Here is an 18,781-nt window from a genome sequence, read left to right on the forward strand (position 1 = left end):
ATATATATGCACCCAACACAGGAGCACCAGCATATGTGAAACAAATACTAACAGAACTAAAGGGGGATATAGGCTGCAATGCATTCATTCTAGGAGATTGCAACACACCACACACCCCAAAGGATAGATCCACCGGGCAGAAAATAAGTAAGGACACGGAAGCACTGAACAACACAGTAGAGCAGATGGACCTAATAGACATCTAGAGAACTCTACATTCAAAAGCAGCGGGATATACATTCTTCTCAAGTGCACATGGAACATTCTCCAGAATAGACCACATACTAGGCCAAAAAAGAGCCTCAGAAAATTCCAAAAGATTGAAATCCTACCAACCAACTTTTAAGACCACAAAGGCATAAAACTAGAAATAAACTGTACAAAGAAAGCAAAGAGGCTCACAAACACATGGAGGCTTAACAACACGCTCCTAAATAATCAATGGATCAATGACCAAATCAAAATGGAGATCCAGCAATATATGGAAACAAATGACAACAACAACACTAAGCCCCAACTTCTGTGGGACACAACAAAAGCAGTCTTAAGAGGAAAGTATATAGCAATCCAAGCATATTTAAAAAAGGAAGAGCAATCCCAAATGAATGGTCTAATGTCACAAATATTGAAATTGGAAAAAGAAGAACAGATGAGGCCTAAGGTCAGCAGAAGGAGGGACATAATAAAGATCAGAGAAGAAATAAATAAAATTGAGAAGAATAAAACAATAGCAAAAATCAATGAAACCAAGAGCTGGTTCTTCGAGAAAATAAACAAAATAGATAAGCCTCTAGCCAGACTTATTAAGACGAAAAGAGAGTCAACACAAATCAACAGTATCAGAAACGAGAAAGGAAAAATCACGACGGACCCCACGGAAATGCAAAGAATTATTGGAGAATACTATGAAAACCTACATACTAACAAGCTGGGAAACCTAGGAGAAATGGACAACTTCCTAGAAAAATATAACCTTACAAGATTGACCCAAGAAGAAACAGAAAATCTAAACAGACCAATTACCAGCAACGAAATTGAAGCGGTAATCAAAAAACTACCAAACAAAATCCCCGGGCCAGATGGATTTACCTCGGAATTTTATCAGACATACAGGGAAGACATAATACCCATTCTCCTTAAAGTTTTCCAAAAAATAAGAGGAGGAGGGGATACTCCCAAACTCATTCTATGAAGCTAACATCACCCTAATACCAAAACCAGGCAAAGACCCCACCAACAAAGAAAAGTACAGACCAATATCCCTGATGAATGTAGTTGCAAAAATACTCAACAAAATATTAGCAAACCGAATTCAAAAATACATCAAAAGGATCATACACCATGACCAAGTGGGATTCATCCCAGGGATGCAAGGATGGTACAACATTCGAAAGTCCATCAACATCATCCACCACATCAACAAAAAGAAAGACAAAAACCACATGATCATCTCCATAGATGCTGAAAAAGCATTTGACAAAGTTCAACATCCATTCATGTTAAAAACTCTCAGCAAAATGGGAATAGAGGGCAAGTACCTCAACATAATAAAGGCCATCTATGATCAACCCACAGCCAACATTATATTGAACAGCGAGAAGCTGAAAGCATTTCCGCTGAGATCGGGAACTAGACAGGGATGCCCACTCTCTCCACTGTTATTTACCATAGTACTGGAGGTCCTAGCTACGGCAATCAGACAAAATAAAGAAATACAAGGAATCCGGATTGGTAAAGAAGAAGTTAAACTGTCACTATTTGCAGATGACATGATACTGTACATAAAAAACCCTAAAGACTCCACCCCAAAACTACTAGAACTGATATCGGAATACAGCAAAGTTGCAGGATACAAAATCAACACACAGAAATATGTGGCTTTCCTATATACTAACAATGAACCAACAGAAAGAGAAATCAGGAAAACAACTCCCTTCACAATTGCATCAAAAAAGTAAAATACCTAGGAATAAACCTAACCAAAGAAGTGAAAGACTTACACTCTGAAAACTACAAGTCACTCTTAAGAAAAATTAAAGGGGACACTAACAGATGGAAACTCATCCCATGCTCGTGGCTAGGAAGAATTAATATCGTCAAAATGGCCATCCTGCCCAAAGCAATATACAGATTTGATGCAATCCCTATGAAACTACCAGCAACATTCTTCAATGAACTGGAACAAATAATTCAAAAATTCATATGGAAACACCAAAGACCCCGAATAGCCAAAGCAATCCTGAGAAAGAAGAATAAAGTAGGGGGGATCTCACTCCCCAACTTCAAGCTCTACTATAAAGCCATAGTAATCAAGACAATTTGGTACTGGCACAAGAGCAGAGCCACAGACCAATGGAACAGACTAGAGAATCCAGACATTAACCCAGACATATATGGTCAATTAATATTTGATAAAGGAGCCATGGACATACAATGGGGAAATGACAGTCTCTTCAACAGGTGGTGCTGGCAAAACTGGACAGCTACATGTAGTAGAATGAAACTGGACCATTGTCTAACCCCATATACAAAAGTAACTCAAAATGGATCAAAGACCTGAATGTAAGCCATGAAACCATTAAACTCTTGGAAGAAAACATAGGCAAAAACCTCTTAGACATAAACATGAGTGACCTCTTCTTGAGCACATCTCCCTGGGCAAGGAAAACAACAGCAAAAATGAGTAAGTGGGACTATATTAAGCTGAAAAGCTTCTGTACAGCAAAAGACACCATCAATAGAACAAGAAGGATCCCTACAGTATGGGAGAATATATTTGAAAATGACACATCCGATAAAGGCTTGATGTCCAGAATATATAAAGAGATCACACGCCTCAACAAAAAACAAATAACCCAATTAAAAAATGGGCAGAGGAACTGAACAGACAGTTCTCCAAAAAAGAAATACAGATGGCCAACAGACACATGAAAAGATGCTCCACATCGCTAATTATCAGAGAAATGCAAATTAAAACTACAATGAGGTATCACCTCACACCAGTAAGGATGGCTTCCATCCAAAAGACAAACAACAACAAATGTTGGCGAGGCTGTGGAGAAAGGGGTACCCTCCTACACTGCTGGTGGGAATGTAAGTTAGTTCAACCATTGTGGAAAGCAGTATGGAGGTACATCAAAATGCTCATAACAGACTTACCATTTGACGCAGGAATTCCACTCCTAGGAATTTACCCTAAGAACGCAGCAATCAAGTTTGAGAAAGACAGATGCACCCCTATGTTTATTGCAGCACTATTTACAATAGCCAAGAATTGGAAGCAACCTAAATGTCCATCAATAGATGAATGGATAAAGAAGAGGTGGTACATATACACAATGGAATACTACTCAGCCATAAGAAAAGGGCAAATCCAATCATTTGCAGCAACATGGATGGAGCTGGAGGGTATTATGCTCAGTGAAACAAGCCAAGTGGAGAAAGAGAAATATCAAATGATTTCACTTATCTGTGGAATATAAGAACAAAGGAAAAACTGAAGGAACAAAACAGCAGCAGAATCACAGAACTCAAGAATGGACTAACAGGTACCAAAGGGAAAGGGACTGGTGAGGATGGGTGGGTAGGGAGGGATAAGGGGGTGAGAAGTAGGCGGGTATTAAGATTAACATGCATGGGGGGGTAGGAGAAAAGGGAGGGCTGTACAACACAGAGAAGGCAAGTAGTGATTCTACAACATTTTGCTATGCTGATGGACAGTGACTGTAAAGGGGTTTATAGGGGAGAGCCTAGTAAACATAATATTCGTCATGTAAGTGTAGATTAGTGATAGAAAAAAAAAAAGGGCAGTTTCTGTGTGGTAACCTCCAACGAGTTCTACACAAGGGTATAAAGGGCATATAAAAGTGTAGGCAAAGGGTCTGTTTGTGTTTATACAGAGGATCAAAGCCTAATTGGGCTACCCCGAAAATGAACTAAGATACGATATGAAAAAGAACTTCCAACATCTGCACTCTCTGGAAGACTCATGCCAGAAGATGATCATCAAAAAACCCCAACAAAGATCCACGCACTGCTACAGCTGTAGATGCACTCATCCCACCAGTTCCTGGACTTGCCATGGGAATGAGGAAGGAGATATCTAAGCTGGCCTGTGCATACAGTAAAACAACAAATTTGACTGGATCTATACTGTTGGAACTCAACCAAGAAATAGGAGAAGTGCAAATTGTAGCGCTCCAAAGTCTTACAACTACAAACTATTTACTGTTAAAAGAATATATGGCATGTGAACAGTCCCCAGGAATGGGTTGTTTTAATTTGTCTGATTTCTCTCAGACTGTTCAAGTTCAGTTGGACAATATCCACCATATCATAGATAAGTTTTCACAAATGCCTAAGGTGCCTTAATGGTTTTCTTGGTTTCACTGGAGATGGCTGGTAATTACAGATCTGCTTTGGTTATGTAACTATACTCCTATTATGTTAATGTGTGTGCGCAATTTAAGTAGTAGCTTAAAACCTATATATGCTGAAGTTTCTCTACAAGAAGATTTGTCAAAGAAATAATCAATCTTCCCATGTTTTCTTCCGCCTGCTACTTCTATAGCTTTTCTTCTTCCTTCCTAATTACAACCCTTAAATAGAATTCGTGCCTCATATCAAATTTACCGAGTATCATAACTCCTCCAAGTGGTAAAGATACCTCAAGACAAATGCTGGGCATAGAAGCCACAGGGCATAAATATGCAAAGAAGTAAAAAGCTAACTTTTTCAAACAATAAGGCTTCTCTCTCACTTACCAACTTCACATTTCCCTGTATGGCCCCGGAAGATGACTGGTTAGCCAGAGACGGGTAAGATTCCTCAAGGGAGGAACAACCTAAGACAGGCACAGTCGCAGGGGGGCCATCAGGTGAGAAATTGGGGATCAACAGAGGTGAGGCTTAGAACCTCACCCCCCCGTTCTGAGAGAAATGTTCTGCATACGTGGATGTTTTATTGCCCTGGTCTAGCTTGGATTAACACATAGTCTACAGGCACACAACTGATCATCTACATGTGCTCTCTTACAACACTAAACTATGTTTTCTACCTTTATCTTGTATCTACCTACCACTTCAGCATTTTATTAAAAATAAGAATAATAAAGAGAGAAATGTGGTATCCACATATAAATCAAGTATAAAAACCAAATGATTATTCATATTTGAACTGACTGTTTATAGTTCATAATGCATGAGCAAAACCGAAAGTTTCTGTGATGACTGCCCTTGTACTGTTCACTATGTAACTTATTCATTATGTAAGAATTTGTTCTACATGTAAAAACTTGTTTGTTATGCCTCAGAAGATTGGAGACTGACAAAAATTAGGCTTGGGGTGGATTAATGATTGTGCATTGAGCATTGACTCCCCTATACAGAATTTTATTGTCGTTAACAACCATTTGATCAATAAATATGAGAGATGCCATCACAAAAAAAAAAAAAAAAAGGACAGACTTCCAATGGTAAAATAAATTAGTAACCAGGATGTAATGTATAGCATAAGGAATATAGTCAAGATATTGTAACAGCCTGGTAGGGTGATAGCTGGAACCTAGAATTATGTATATAAATGTTCTACCACTGTGTTGTACACTTGAAACTCATGTAATGTAATACTGTGTGTCAACTACCCTTCAATAAAAAATAATTATTAAAAAAAAAAAAAACTACATATTCTTAATCTAAACACAAAGAAACAATCAGAAAAATGCAAATTGAGAAACATCCTACCCAACTACTGGCCTCTACTTTTACAAAATGTTAGTGTCATGAAAGACAAAGGCTGAGGACTGTTCTAGATTTAAGGGATTAAAGAGACATGTCTCCAAAGGCGACATGATTCTAGATTTGGAGGGAAGAGCTATAAAGGAGTATTTTTGAACAATTGCTGAAATTTAAATGTGGATTCTGAAAACATTAAATAAATAAATATAAAGAGGGAAGAAATGACAGTTCAGGACAGTGGAATACCAACTGATACACCAGAAGAAATTATGACATCACCATTTTGCAACGTACTTGTGTATTAGATAATAACATTATTTAATGTGAAGCCTCTTGAATTTTATAATTGTGTTGTGGTTATGAGAGAAAGCATCCTTCTGAAGGATTAACACTGAAGTGTATAAGTGTGGATAAAAGGTTTTGATATATGCAACTTATTCTCAAATGGTTTAGCAAAGATAAATGAGACAAATATGGAAAAATGTTATATCAGTGCATCTAGGTAAAGGTTATATAGTAGTTTACTGTACTGATCTTGCAACCTTTCTGTAGTTTTAATTTTTTACAATGGAAACTAATATGTGAATATGCATATATTTTATTTTGACATTTATTTTATGTCATACTCTGTATGGTCAACTGGCTCTGGGGTCCTGCACTTGCTCACTGTGCTTCTGCCCCTCACTCTCCTCAAGCAATACCTTACCTCCTTTGAGTTATGTAGCCTGCAACAGTGAGAAGGGGAGTTGGGGGAGGCTATAAGACTGATGAGATTTCTGGATTGATGGGAATAATATTTAAGCATGCATCTAACTCTACCAGGAGCCCTCATATGTACCTCATTTGAAATATAATTCCCATATCCATTTTGCCAGTTAGATTAATGTATTTTAATTGCTCTGCAGGTAGGTTCCTTTGGGAATCTGATGAAAAACTACCTACTCAGGAATGAGAAAATGCAAATAGAGACCCACTGAAGTTAACAACATCTTCTAAACTACATTTTTTGTTGTAGTTGAAATTAAGACTCATTTCTATCTGCTTATTTTAATCAGATCACTGGCCAACTACCTCCTTGCACAATTTGGGAATAAGGCTTGATTTGGGATGGGAAAGAAGAGAAAGAGATGGCATGGGGTACCAAAAGGTTTTTGGCAAGTCAGAATTCCGTGTGAGTTCCGCTGAGTCTACAGGTTAGAGAAAGAAAGGCCAAGGATGGGGTAGAAGTAGGAGGGGCTGTGCCAAAAGCAAACCTTGCCTACTTGGAAATGCAGCAGGTGTGCCCCTGAAAATTACTTGTAGGTGGTAAATGTAACCCTGAAGAAACACATGTCGACTAAAATTATTGCGAGCTTGGAAATGGTGAATGAGCTCGGGTTCCCCTTTCCAAGAGATCCACTTGTCCTTCTCCAGTTTCAATCCTGTATGTGTCTTATGTGCTTTTGCTTCAGTAAAATGATAGCTATATACATTTTAGCAATTATTAATAGTATCGAACTCTGGCTTTCCTCTCCTTTTCCTCTCTCTCCTTTTTCTTTCTTCCTAGACACACACACATGCACACACACACATACACACCACTACTACCACCACTGGCACACCCATCAGGAAAAAGAATAAAAGATAAGAGGGAGAAAGAGAAGATAATAGAGGCTTCATACAATTCCCATCTTTTCCATCTCCAGTTTTAGGTTCAGTGAGGTAGAGCGATTCAGTCCCCTTCCTATTTGCTTGACCTTTAAAATGTAACATGCCCACCTGATGCCGAGTCCTCTGTATTTGCCATTGAATGGGTTTAAAATGTTAAGATAGCACTTCATAAGGCAAAAGGGCATACGTGAACAAAGAATGAGAAAGATGATGAGAGTGTGATGAAAGAATTAGTTATACAACATTCTTAATTTAGAATAAAATGGACTTAGAATGAAAATGTAGAATGAGGAGAGTTAGCAAATAGGTGATAAAAGAGTAATTTGAAATGTGAGGGAAAAAACTTCATGATCACATGTACATATTTTGCTGAAGCAGATAGCCCATGAACTTGAAAAACAAGATATATACCATGTTCCCTTGATCATGAGGAACTTCTGCATTTTTACCCTTTTATCACTTCAGGACTGAATGAAAGTCAATATGCCTGTAACCTCATGCCTGAATTTAGATTGAGTTCAAATTAAAGACTGGTGAAATCATTATTAAATAACTTTGATTAGAAAATATAGATTATAAAGCTAGAGTGAATCCCTTGCTTTTCATGTTACAAACAGCAGGAAGCACATGAGAAAATGCAAATCACTGCCCTGTGCCAATTACAAGAGCTGCTTATTATTATAAAAGACAGGCATTTCTGAAATATGCTTCAGTCTGTCAGGTTTTTGAACACGTGGGCACCACTATGTTGAAGGTACCATTATGGAAGTAAACTGGACGATCAATGTTATTTAAAGAAAACTTTATTTGGCTCTTTTGATGGATGGGTTACCATGGTCCAGTTTTAATTTTTTAAGTTTAGTTTTAGCTGTGATGGATCTTCTCCAAATGAAGAATGTGTGATTCTCTCTAAACTTTGAAAATCATCTCAAAATTTTTGTGGTATCTCAGATGAGAGACTTTCCTAGGATCTTAAATGAAAGGGATCTTAGAGAGCATCATATGAGCCCATCTTCCCATGTCAGTAAAGGAATCTCTATAAAGTTGACAGATGGCATCAAGCCCTGGTTTACTGCTTCCTGCCTCAGTACATGTCTCACATGTAATCTATGTGAGACAGTTCATATCTGTTCATATCATAGAAAAAGTTCCTCATATTTCCCTCCTGGATGCTGCTTTCTGACTTCTGTCCACAGTTTTAGTTATTTTCTCTGGCACAGGATACTGCAAACAGACACTCATCTGTTATTATATTCTTTCTCCAGTTCTCCAGAAAAAACATTCCAAAATTCACTGTCTGGCTGATTATGCTTCTAGCCTTCAACCCTCTCTTCTGCTTCTATGGATTCTGATTTGTCAATGTCTCTCTTAAAATACTGTTCCCACTAGTGAATGAAGTAGCTTAGGTGTAGTCTAAGCAGTGTAGAACACTGGCCAGTAACCAGTTTCTCCTTTATCTAGGCAGTCTATTTTACAAATTCACACCAAAATTATGCTAGTTTTCTTTTTAGCAGCCACAATCCACAGGTAAGATTATGCCAACTAAATTATTGGTCTTTTAAAGTACAGTTATTGTTACCATTTTCTTGGGAAATTGATTTTTTATAAAGAAAAATAGTAATTCTGATGGTTTAAAATGCCATCTTGTTGATTTTGCTCATAGTTCCAGATAACCTATTTTCCCATGTATCATATTATCCGATGTTAGTTATCTGAGCCATCCTCAGATTTCAACATGTCTTCTATATCTTTATTGCATTAATTATTCTTTGTATCACCACCCTTATTACAATTGCGTGGCTCATAGTGGGCTCAGGATTGGTATATAGTACACTGGTAAATAGGGCAAAGGCTGGGCCAGCATGTCAGAGTTTGTCACTAGACATCTTCCAGTTTGGATTGCAATAATTCACTGGTCATGAGTCACTGGATTTGGTTTTTCATGTAACCATGGGTTCCAGGGAGATTCTATATGCTACTCTGATGAGATTTTAAATAGGATCCTCAACATTCTAATACAGTCTGCCAAAGTGTAAACTGCTGAACTCCGTTTCTTTTCTTTTAGTTCATTCTTTTCCATTATTGGAATCTTCTACTAATTTTCCCTAACCCTAATAGGGCACAGACTTCTTTGAGAGTAAGAATCATGTCTTAGTCATTTTTGATATCCCTAAACTTTTTAGCAGAATTCAGCAAATGCAGTTTAGTTTGACTTATATTGCATTTATGTGCTAGGATCCCTGGTAGACACTGGGAATGCAAAGATGCATAAGGCACTGTCTCTGCCCTTGAGAATTTTGAGTCTAGAGCGGGAACGCTAAAATCTGACTGCTTAGGTGTGAGTTCTGGCTCTACTAGTTACTAGCTGGTGACCTTGGGAAAATTGCTTGACCTTTCTCTGATTTAGTTTCTCATCTGTTAAATAGTGCTAATCATAGCACCTACCTCAGAGATTTAATGTGAGGAGAGTACAAACAAAAACTAATACTTATAATGTAAAGTGGTAAGGGCTAAGTATATAGCTGCTGAATCACAGTGTTGTACACCTGACACCATTTGGTATGTATTTCAACATTTCAATAAAAAATAGGCAAAAAGAAATTATGTGAGGGATGTAAGACTTACAACATGGCAACATACTTTCTGAATTTGAAAAGAAGCCAATAGGAAAAGTAAAGAAATGAGCATGAAAGCATCTGTTATGATGGGGAAGAGGCACAGAAAGAAGAGAAGGAGACTGGAAACATGACCACATCATCTTTGAAAGTGAGATGCAAAATTAAACCAAGTGCCCTCATATTTTGTACTTGCAACCAGAGAAAATCTATTTTCCATAAATAAATCTGATTTATAAAAGGGAGATAATGGTTTGGCTCTTCAATATTAAGGTAATTTCAGATCTGAAACTAGTTCATCCTGGATGAATTTAAGCAGTATGCAATAAAATTGGTAATAATGCTCCCAAAATCAGCATCATGTTTTGATCATCTACCCCAGATTTAGGAATTAGGTTACTCTAATCATATGACACATTAGGACTTACCCTTTATTCACTTATCTTGTTTCTGAGGAGTCTTATTTTGAGACTCCCAGAGTTAATGAAACCTTCAATAGTTAGGCTTTAGAGGTGTTATTTCCTAGTCCCCAGTACAGTGATTATGTTTTCTTTACAGTCTTAGCTTTGGTCACTAGCTGACACAGTGTGTCTCAGGTTTCTCCACTGTGAGGTTATTTTTTCCTATGTCCATTCTGTTTCTTTTTTTAGGAAGAGAATAGTATGTGTAGCCTGTGCTAGGAGCCGGGAGTTAGATCCACCTGCATGATGGACGCTGAGGGTCTACATCATTTGGAAATCTTCTGCATAGGACATTTCTGTTCAACACCATTCATAAACAATCTGTATAGTATTTTATTTTTACTGGTGTGTGTGCCAGACAGTTGCGCCAGGCTTTTGGTGATGCTGCAGCACCACGGTGTTTGGTGCTCAGGTCATGCCTGCCTGGCCACAGTGAGCTCCTTCCACTGGCTCCTGTTCCCTCTGACATATTCCATCTTTGTTGGTCTTCGTTCTTGGTGTTACTTACTTTGTGATCCTTGAATAGTGTCCTGAGTCCTTTATTTATTGTCTCATTTTTAGTATCAGCCATTTCTTCAAAGATCCCTGGTTCCCTTTATTTGAGAATGGTATTAAAAATCTACATGTGCTCAGAGGAGAATGCAGGGAAATATATGCAACTCCTCCAACCTATGTATACATTCCTAAGCATAAAGATTTCTATGTGGAACTTTCTGTATGCATATTAAGCTAAAGATGAGTTTATTCTGATGTCTCCAACTGGATCCATTATCATATGGATATTGTCACGTACTCCTCGCTTATCTGCAACTGCACTGCAATATGGAGAAACCTGGCTCTCATCAGCTGCCATTTATTAAATTCAGTGATTGACCCATTCCAGTTTACAGGTATAGTGGTTCCAGCATTCTTAGCTAATACCCCCATGAAGAAAAATCAAGAACAGTGGAAACCAGCAGATGTCTGAAATAAAACGGTTTATTGAGACTTGACAGATGTTAGCCAGGAAAGGGACTCATTTCTGAGACAGGAAGTTTCTGGTTCACCAGCAGCCAGACGAGTGAGCAGAAACAACTTGTCTGCCAGACTCAAGAAGCAGGGATCATTCATAAGGGGTCTGAGGGAAAGAAAGTTCTTTAACTTTATACTGGTGTTAGATGAAGATGGTGGGCAAACGTGAAGTGAGAAAGTCCGTGGATAAGTGGATAGTCCGTAAGGAAGGATCCTGGATTGGTTGTTGGTGATGGTCAGACATTGTTCATGCTCAAGAGGAATGCTGTGCTTCTAGGACCTTCTAGATAACAGCTGAAATGATTTCACCCAGTCACATGGACTTTCTGGCTAGCTATGGCCCTGGCTATTGGATGGGTACCTTCCCTTGTCTCTTCCCCTGGTTCTTCAGCCCTTATGGCACTTAATTTTAGGACATCAGAATTTTTCCTTATCATGAGAAGGAATTTTCTAAACAGAGTCCACTGTTTATTTACATTACAGTTTGCCTTTAGTCTACATTGGCAAAGTTATTTAGGTCAGCATGTTTTGCCCCAACACTCACTGATTTTTTTTCATATATATTTTTTATTAAGGTAACATTGATATGCAGTCTTATGAAGGTTTCACATGAAAAACATGTGGTTACTACATTCAAACATATTATCAAGTCCCCTCCCCCACATTCCCCATTACAGTCAGTGTCCATCGGTGTAGTAAGATGCCACAGAGTCACTACTTCTCTGTGCTACACTGTCTTCCCCATGACACCCCCCACACATGTGTACCAATCATAATACTTCTCAATCTCCTTCTCCCTCCCTCCCCACCCACACTCCCCCCGCCCTCCCCTTTGGTCACCGCTCATCCCTTCTTGGAGTCTGTGAGTCTGCTGCTGTTTTGTTCCATCAGTTTTGCTTTGTTGTTATACTCCACAAATGAGTGGTCATTTGGTTCTCTGCCTGACTTATTTCACTGAGCATAATACCCTCTAGTAGTTCCATCCATGTTGTTGCAAATGGTAGGATTTTTTCCTTCTTAGGGCTGAATAGTATTCCATTGTGTATATGTACCACATCATCTTTATCCATTCATCTACTGAGGGACACTTAGGTTGCTTCCATATCTTGGCTATTGTACACAGGGCTATGATAAACATAGGGGTGCATATGTCTTTTTGAATCTGATAGTTTGTTTTCTTTGGGTAAATTCCTAGGAGTGGAATTCCTGGGTCAAGTGGTATTTGGTTTCATTCTCTTACATGTAGCTGTCCAGTTTTGCCAACACCAGTTGTTGCAGAGACTCCTTTAATGTATATTAATTGACCATAACTGCTTGGGTTTATATCTAGACTGTCTATTCTCTCCCATTGATCTATGGGTCTGTTGTTGTGCCAGTACCAAGTTGTCTTGATTACTGTTGCTTTTTAGTAGAGCTTAAAGTCAGGGAATGTAATCCCCCCAGCTTTATTATTCCTTCTCAGGATTACTTTGGCTTTTCAGGGGGTCTTTTGTTGTTCCATGTGAATTTTAGAACTATTTGCTCTAATTTGGTGAAGAATGCCATTGGCATTTTGATAGGGATTTCATTCAGTGAATTTTAGAACTATTTGCCCTAATTTGTTGAAGAATGCCATTGGAATTTTGATAGGGATTTCATTCAATCTGTAGATTGCTTTAGGCAGGATGGCCATTTTGACAATATTAATTCTTCCTATCTATGAGCACAGGATGTGTTTACATTTATTGGTATCTTCTTTAATTTCTTTCATGAGTGTCTTGTAGTTTTCAGAGTATAGTTCTTTCACTTCCTTGGTTAGGTTTATTCCTAGGTATTTTATTCTTGTTGATGCAATTGTGAATGGAATTGTTTTCCTGATTTCTCTTTTTGTTAGTTCATTATTAGTATATAAGAATGCAGCAGATTTCTTAGTATAAATTTTGTATCCTTCAACATTTCTGAATTCAGATGTTAGTTCTAGTAGTTTTAGAGTGGATTCTTAGGGTTTTTTATGTACAATATCGTATCATCTGCAAACAGGGACAGTTTAACTTCTTCCTTGCCAATCTGTATGCTTTTTATTTCTTTGTGTTATCTGAATGCTGTGGCTAGGACCTCTAGAACTATTATGAATGAAAGTGGGGAGAGTGGGCATCCTTGTCTTGTTCCCTATCTTAAAGGAAAAGCTTTCAGCTTCTTGCTGTTAAGTATGATGTTGGCTGTGGGTTTGTCCATTACTGTAGTTATATTCTTTGTCATATTTTGTTTTTAATCCTTTGGTTTTTATTTCCTCTTACAATGTAAAAATCTTTGGGTTTGGAGAAATGCATAGTAGCATGTGTCATCCACTAAAGTGTCCCATGGAATTCTCCAAGCCCCACCTCATGATCTGTTCACCATCTGTGTAATTTTGCCTTGTCCATAATGTTCTGGAAATGGGGTCCCACAGTGTAAAGGATATGCGGTCCTACAGTTTAAAATTTACTTTGCAATATTCACATAAGATTCATCCACGTATCTCAATGGGCTGATGATGATTTCTAGTGCTGGATAATATTCAATTACATGAGTGGGGAGGAAAGATAATTTTCCCTCTATCCTCCTGTGTATGTGGCTGAGACCTTCCTGGTAATAAAAGATAGATTAACATGAGAAAACAAACAGAAAGTTAATAAATATGTGTCTCTATCATTGCAGGGAAAATGGAGTTCCCTCGGCCAGGCTGCGAGCGCCTGACCGTCACCTACTCACCCACTTGGCATGCCATGTGCTTTCTCCTGACTCTTCAAAATGTGTGTGCATTGTGACCTCATGACTGCCTACTGAGCTTGTGCAGGCTTTTGTACTGGTTGGCAGGACGTCATTGATGTCTGTGCTGCTATATAAGGATCTCTGCCTGGTGCTCTATTGCAGAGTTTGGATCAGAGACTTGCTGCATGCAGATACAGGAGGTGTAATCTCAGCACTGAACTGGCCACCGGGAGAATAAAGCTTGGTAGCCTTGTCCTGTTTTGGGCTCATGGAATCCACTGTGAACTTGCCAGGAGCTGAGCTCCTATGCTTCACCCATATATGTTAGACTCCTAGTAAAACTTAGTAAGTCCCACAAAAGACACAAACTATCACCGTAAATGACATCTTCATGTAAGAACAAAAGAAAAGATGTTGGCTGTGGGGGAGGCCAGTTATGGGAGGTTTTCAGGCAAAGCACCATAAAAAGGCATCTGGTTTTTATTCACATTTATGTCTTTGCCTGTGCTAAGATTTCTACATTCAGTCATTCACCTCTTCCTGATTCAGAGGGGAAGACACCCTTACAAATGGAGATTTCCCTTGCACATGTAAATCTCATACAAAAGGCCAACTTCTAGTGGGTTTTCAGTTTCTCCTGTGTTTGCAGTTTCCTAATAATAACCAGTGTAGAATAATCACTCTAACAAAGAGGTGTATCCTGGGCTGACAAAACAGGTGCCCCTTCAGGTCCTTAACCATAGAGAAGTTGTGGGGATATTTGGCTCCCTTTCAGTCTGAATTTCCAAAATTTAATAGATTCAGCCTGACCGTGGCGAGGTGGCCCCACCTGCCCTGGGCCAAGAGCACATCCAGCCTGTGGAAGTGCAGGGAGTGCAGGGAGCCCTCGGGCGGCCGCTCACCCACCTGCCTCCTGAGAGCGCATCTTGGGCCTCCGCCTGGCTCCCCGCGGTCGGACAGGAGCGCGTCTTTCTGTGTCCAGGGAGGCGCAGTGACCCACGGAAAGGTGAGTGGAAACCGGGAGAAGCCTCCTGGGCACCGGTTGGAGGGGGCTCAGCCTTGGGATGTCCCGGGAGGAAGGGCTTGCTGTGGAGACCGGGGTTTAGTGATTTCTGTGTGAGGTGTGCGTGGGGCCTGGTTTTCCCAGCTGTCTTCATTGGAAACACTGTGCTTTCCCCACCATTTGTCCTTGATTCCTTGGTCCTAGACCAGCAGCCGTCTGCTCTGCAGCAGCCCCACTGCTCCACGGCTCCAGAACCCAGGTTCTAGCCAGGACTGAAGCCTCCACTCCGAGCTCCTTGGGGTTGGTCTGTTGTACAGGGTCCCGTGTGGTTTCACACATGTGTGGAGATAAAACTGCAGACATAACTCATGCATAAATCTGAGTTCTGTGAGATTGGGTAATGCAGAGATGGACGCAGAACTCAGAATACCAACTATGCTTATATAAAGGATACACAGGGAATTTGAAAACCCTCACAGCAATCTACGTAGATGACACTGCTAAACTTTTTGTATTCAAATGCCAAAGTTAACTGGCTTAAAAGTTGACTTACTTTTTGTTAAATTCTCTAGAGGTGTGGAACTATTTGTGTTTTGACTTGTTTTGGATTTTAGCTTGGTGTCTCTATTTTCCTTCCACATAGTGTTTCTGCATTTATGTATTCTTAAATCGAAGACCACATAATTTACTTATTATAAAATCTTATGTGTAAAACCAAGACATGTATCCAGCAAAAAAACATTCTGTGAACGTAGGTCATGATATCAGTGCTTTTTTTCTCCCCAAAAGTGGAATATACACTTCCATAGAGGAAAACTAAAATATGTTAATTTTTTTAAATAAAGATTTAATATTATTTTGATGCAGTCCAAATAGTAAATCAAAGTACATAATTGTATTTTAAATAATTAAATTAAGATTGCAACTTATTAAATGTATTGTTTCCTCTTAAACTGCTCAATGGCTAAAGGGCAATGAATCAGCTTGCAGCTGCCCAACTTTAAAAGAAACTGCAAATTACCAATTTTAAGTGTTGCCAGCTACAATAATTTTGTATTAACTGATATTTGTGTTTGTTCTTGTCATATAATTATTTTATTATGTTCTGTATCTCCAAAAAGTTTTCCCGCATCTGTAGAAAATGTTTAGCTGGCACCACAGGATGCTTACTACATAAAACCGCTACTTCTAAGACCAGGAGCTATAGCTAATGTATCTAATACATAGAAACAAATGCAGGGAACCAGACAGAGGAGGAGCCAGAGGAATATGTTCCAAGCAAAAAGAACAAGACAGAACATCACAAAAAGTGCTAAAGGAAATGGAGATAAGCAATTTATCTGACAAAGAACACAAAACAATGGTCATACTGATGCTCACTGAACTTGGGAAAAGAACTGATAATCTCAAGGAGGATTTCAACAAAGGGACAGAAAATATAAAAATGAACCAGTCAGAGCTGAAGAATACAACAGGAAATGAAAACACAATAGAAGCCATAAGTAAGCTGGAGGATGCAGAGGAAAGAATCAGTGAGCTGGAAGACAGGGTGGTGGAGAGTGACCAAGCTGAGTAACAGAGAGAAAAAAATTTCTAAAATGAGAATACATGAAAAATCTCTGTGACAAAATCGGATATCACCTCACACCAGTTAGGATGGCCAACATAGAAAAGACTAGGTACAAAAAACACTGGCAGGGAGGTGGACAAAGGGGAACCCTCCTACACTGCTGGTGGGAATGTAAACTAGTTCAACCATTGTGGAAATCAATAAGCAGGTTCCTCAAAAAACTAAAAATAGAAATACCATTTGACCCAGGAATTCCACTCCTAGGAATTTACCCAAAGAAAACAACTTCCCAGATTCAAAAAGACATATGCACCCCTATGTTTAATCTCAGCACTATTTACAACAGCCAAGATATGGAAACAACCTAAGTGTCCATCAGTAGATGAATGGATAAAGAAGATGTACATATACACAATGGAATGCTATTCAACTATAAGAAAGAAACAAATGCTACCATTTGCAACAATCTTGATGGAGCTAGAGGGTATTATGCTCAGTGAAATAAGTCAGGCAGAGAAAGACAAATGCCACATGATTTCCCTCATTTGTGGAGTATAACAATAAGCAAAACTGAAGGAACAAAATAGCAGCAGACTCACAGACACCAAGAAGTGGAGGGGTAGGGGAGGGCAGGTGGGGAGGGAGGGAGAACAGGATTGTGGGGTATCATGATTGGTGCACATGGTGTGTGTGGGGTCATGGGGAAGACAGTGTCACTGAGGGAAGACAAATAGGGACTCTGTGGCATCTTAGTACACTGATGGACAGTGACTGCAATGGGGTATGGGGCAGACTGGATAATGTAGTAACCACATTGTTTTTCTTGTGAAACTTTCATAAGAGTGTGTATCAATGATACCTTAGTAAAAAAAAAAACATCTCTGTGACACCTCCAAACCAAACAATATTCTCATAATAGGGGTTCTGGAAGCACAGAAAATCCTTAACAAGATGAACCCAAGGAGGTCCACACCAAGACACATAGTAATTAAAATGGCAGAGATCAGCAATAAAGAGAGAATCTTAAGAGCAGCAAGAGAAAAGCAGACAGTTACCAGTATCTATAAGGGGAACTCCATAAGGCTATCAGATTCCTCAGCAGAAAGTTTACAGGCCATAAGGAAGGGGCATGGAATATTCAAATTACTGAGAGGAAAAAAAAACTACAACCGAGAATATTCTCCCAAGCAATGTTAGCATTCAGAATTGAAGGAGAGAGGAAAAAGTTTTCCATAGATATCAAGGCTAAAAGATTAATCACCACTAGACTGACCTTACAGGATATGTTAAAGGGACTTCTTTAGATGGAATTGTTTTTAAATTGAGATGTTTTTCCTCAGTGAAATGTAGCTACACATCACTTACATAGTGACTTTGAAGTACAAAAGGCAAAAGTAGTAAAATCAGTAATACACAAATTATTAAGTGATATGCAAATTTAAAAGATGTAGATTATGACATTGTATACATAAAACACTTAGGGAAATAATAATTAAGATGAGGGAGTTTGGTGTAGATTTAGGGCATTGGGGTTTGGTTTAACTTTCATTAAGCACAAGTAGTCCATTTCCCCTGCCCCTCTATCTCTATTGAGGCCTCCAGGATGGAAAGGACTTGCCCATGGTCACACATGAGACAGGGTTAGGCTGGACTGGTGGTTTTCTCTCCTTCCCCCATCTCAGTCCTGGGCTCTGAAAGGAGGAGAATGAAACATTCACTCTGGTGCTTTCAAGTCCACCGCCATCACATGTTTTGGAGTTCCTAGAGATCACATTTCCTCCTGCCCCACCTGGGCTGGGTGTTGATGGCCATACTCCTGGGCAGCCTGAGTGCCTGTCACACAGGGCCCTTGGTAGGCATGTGTGGATTTATACAGGCCTGGGTGCAGTGACCTGCCAGCTCCCAAATGTTGCCTTCTTTAGGGCTGGCAGGGCCCTCTTGGGACTGGATGGATCCCTTGTCCTTTCTGGTGGGCAGCCACAGACAATCACACGTAGACAGGACAG

Source organism: Manis pentadactyla, chromosome 6 (assembly GCF_030020395.1).
Source record: "Manis pentadactyla isolate mManPen7 chromosome 6, mManPen7.hap1, whole genome shotgun sequence".
Taxonomy (NCBI): domain Eukaryota; kingdom Metazoa; phylum Chordata; class Mammalia; order Pholidota; family Manidae; genus Manis; species Manis pentadactyla.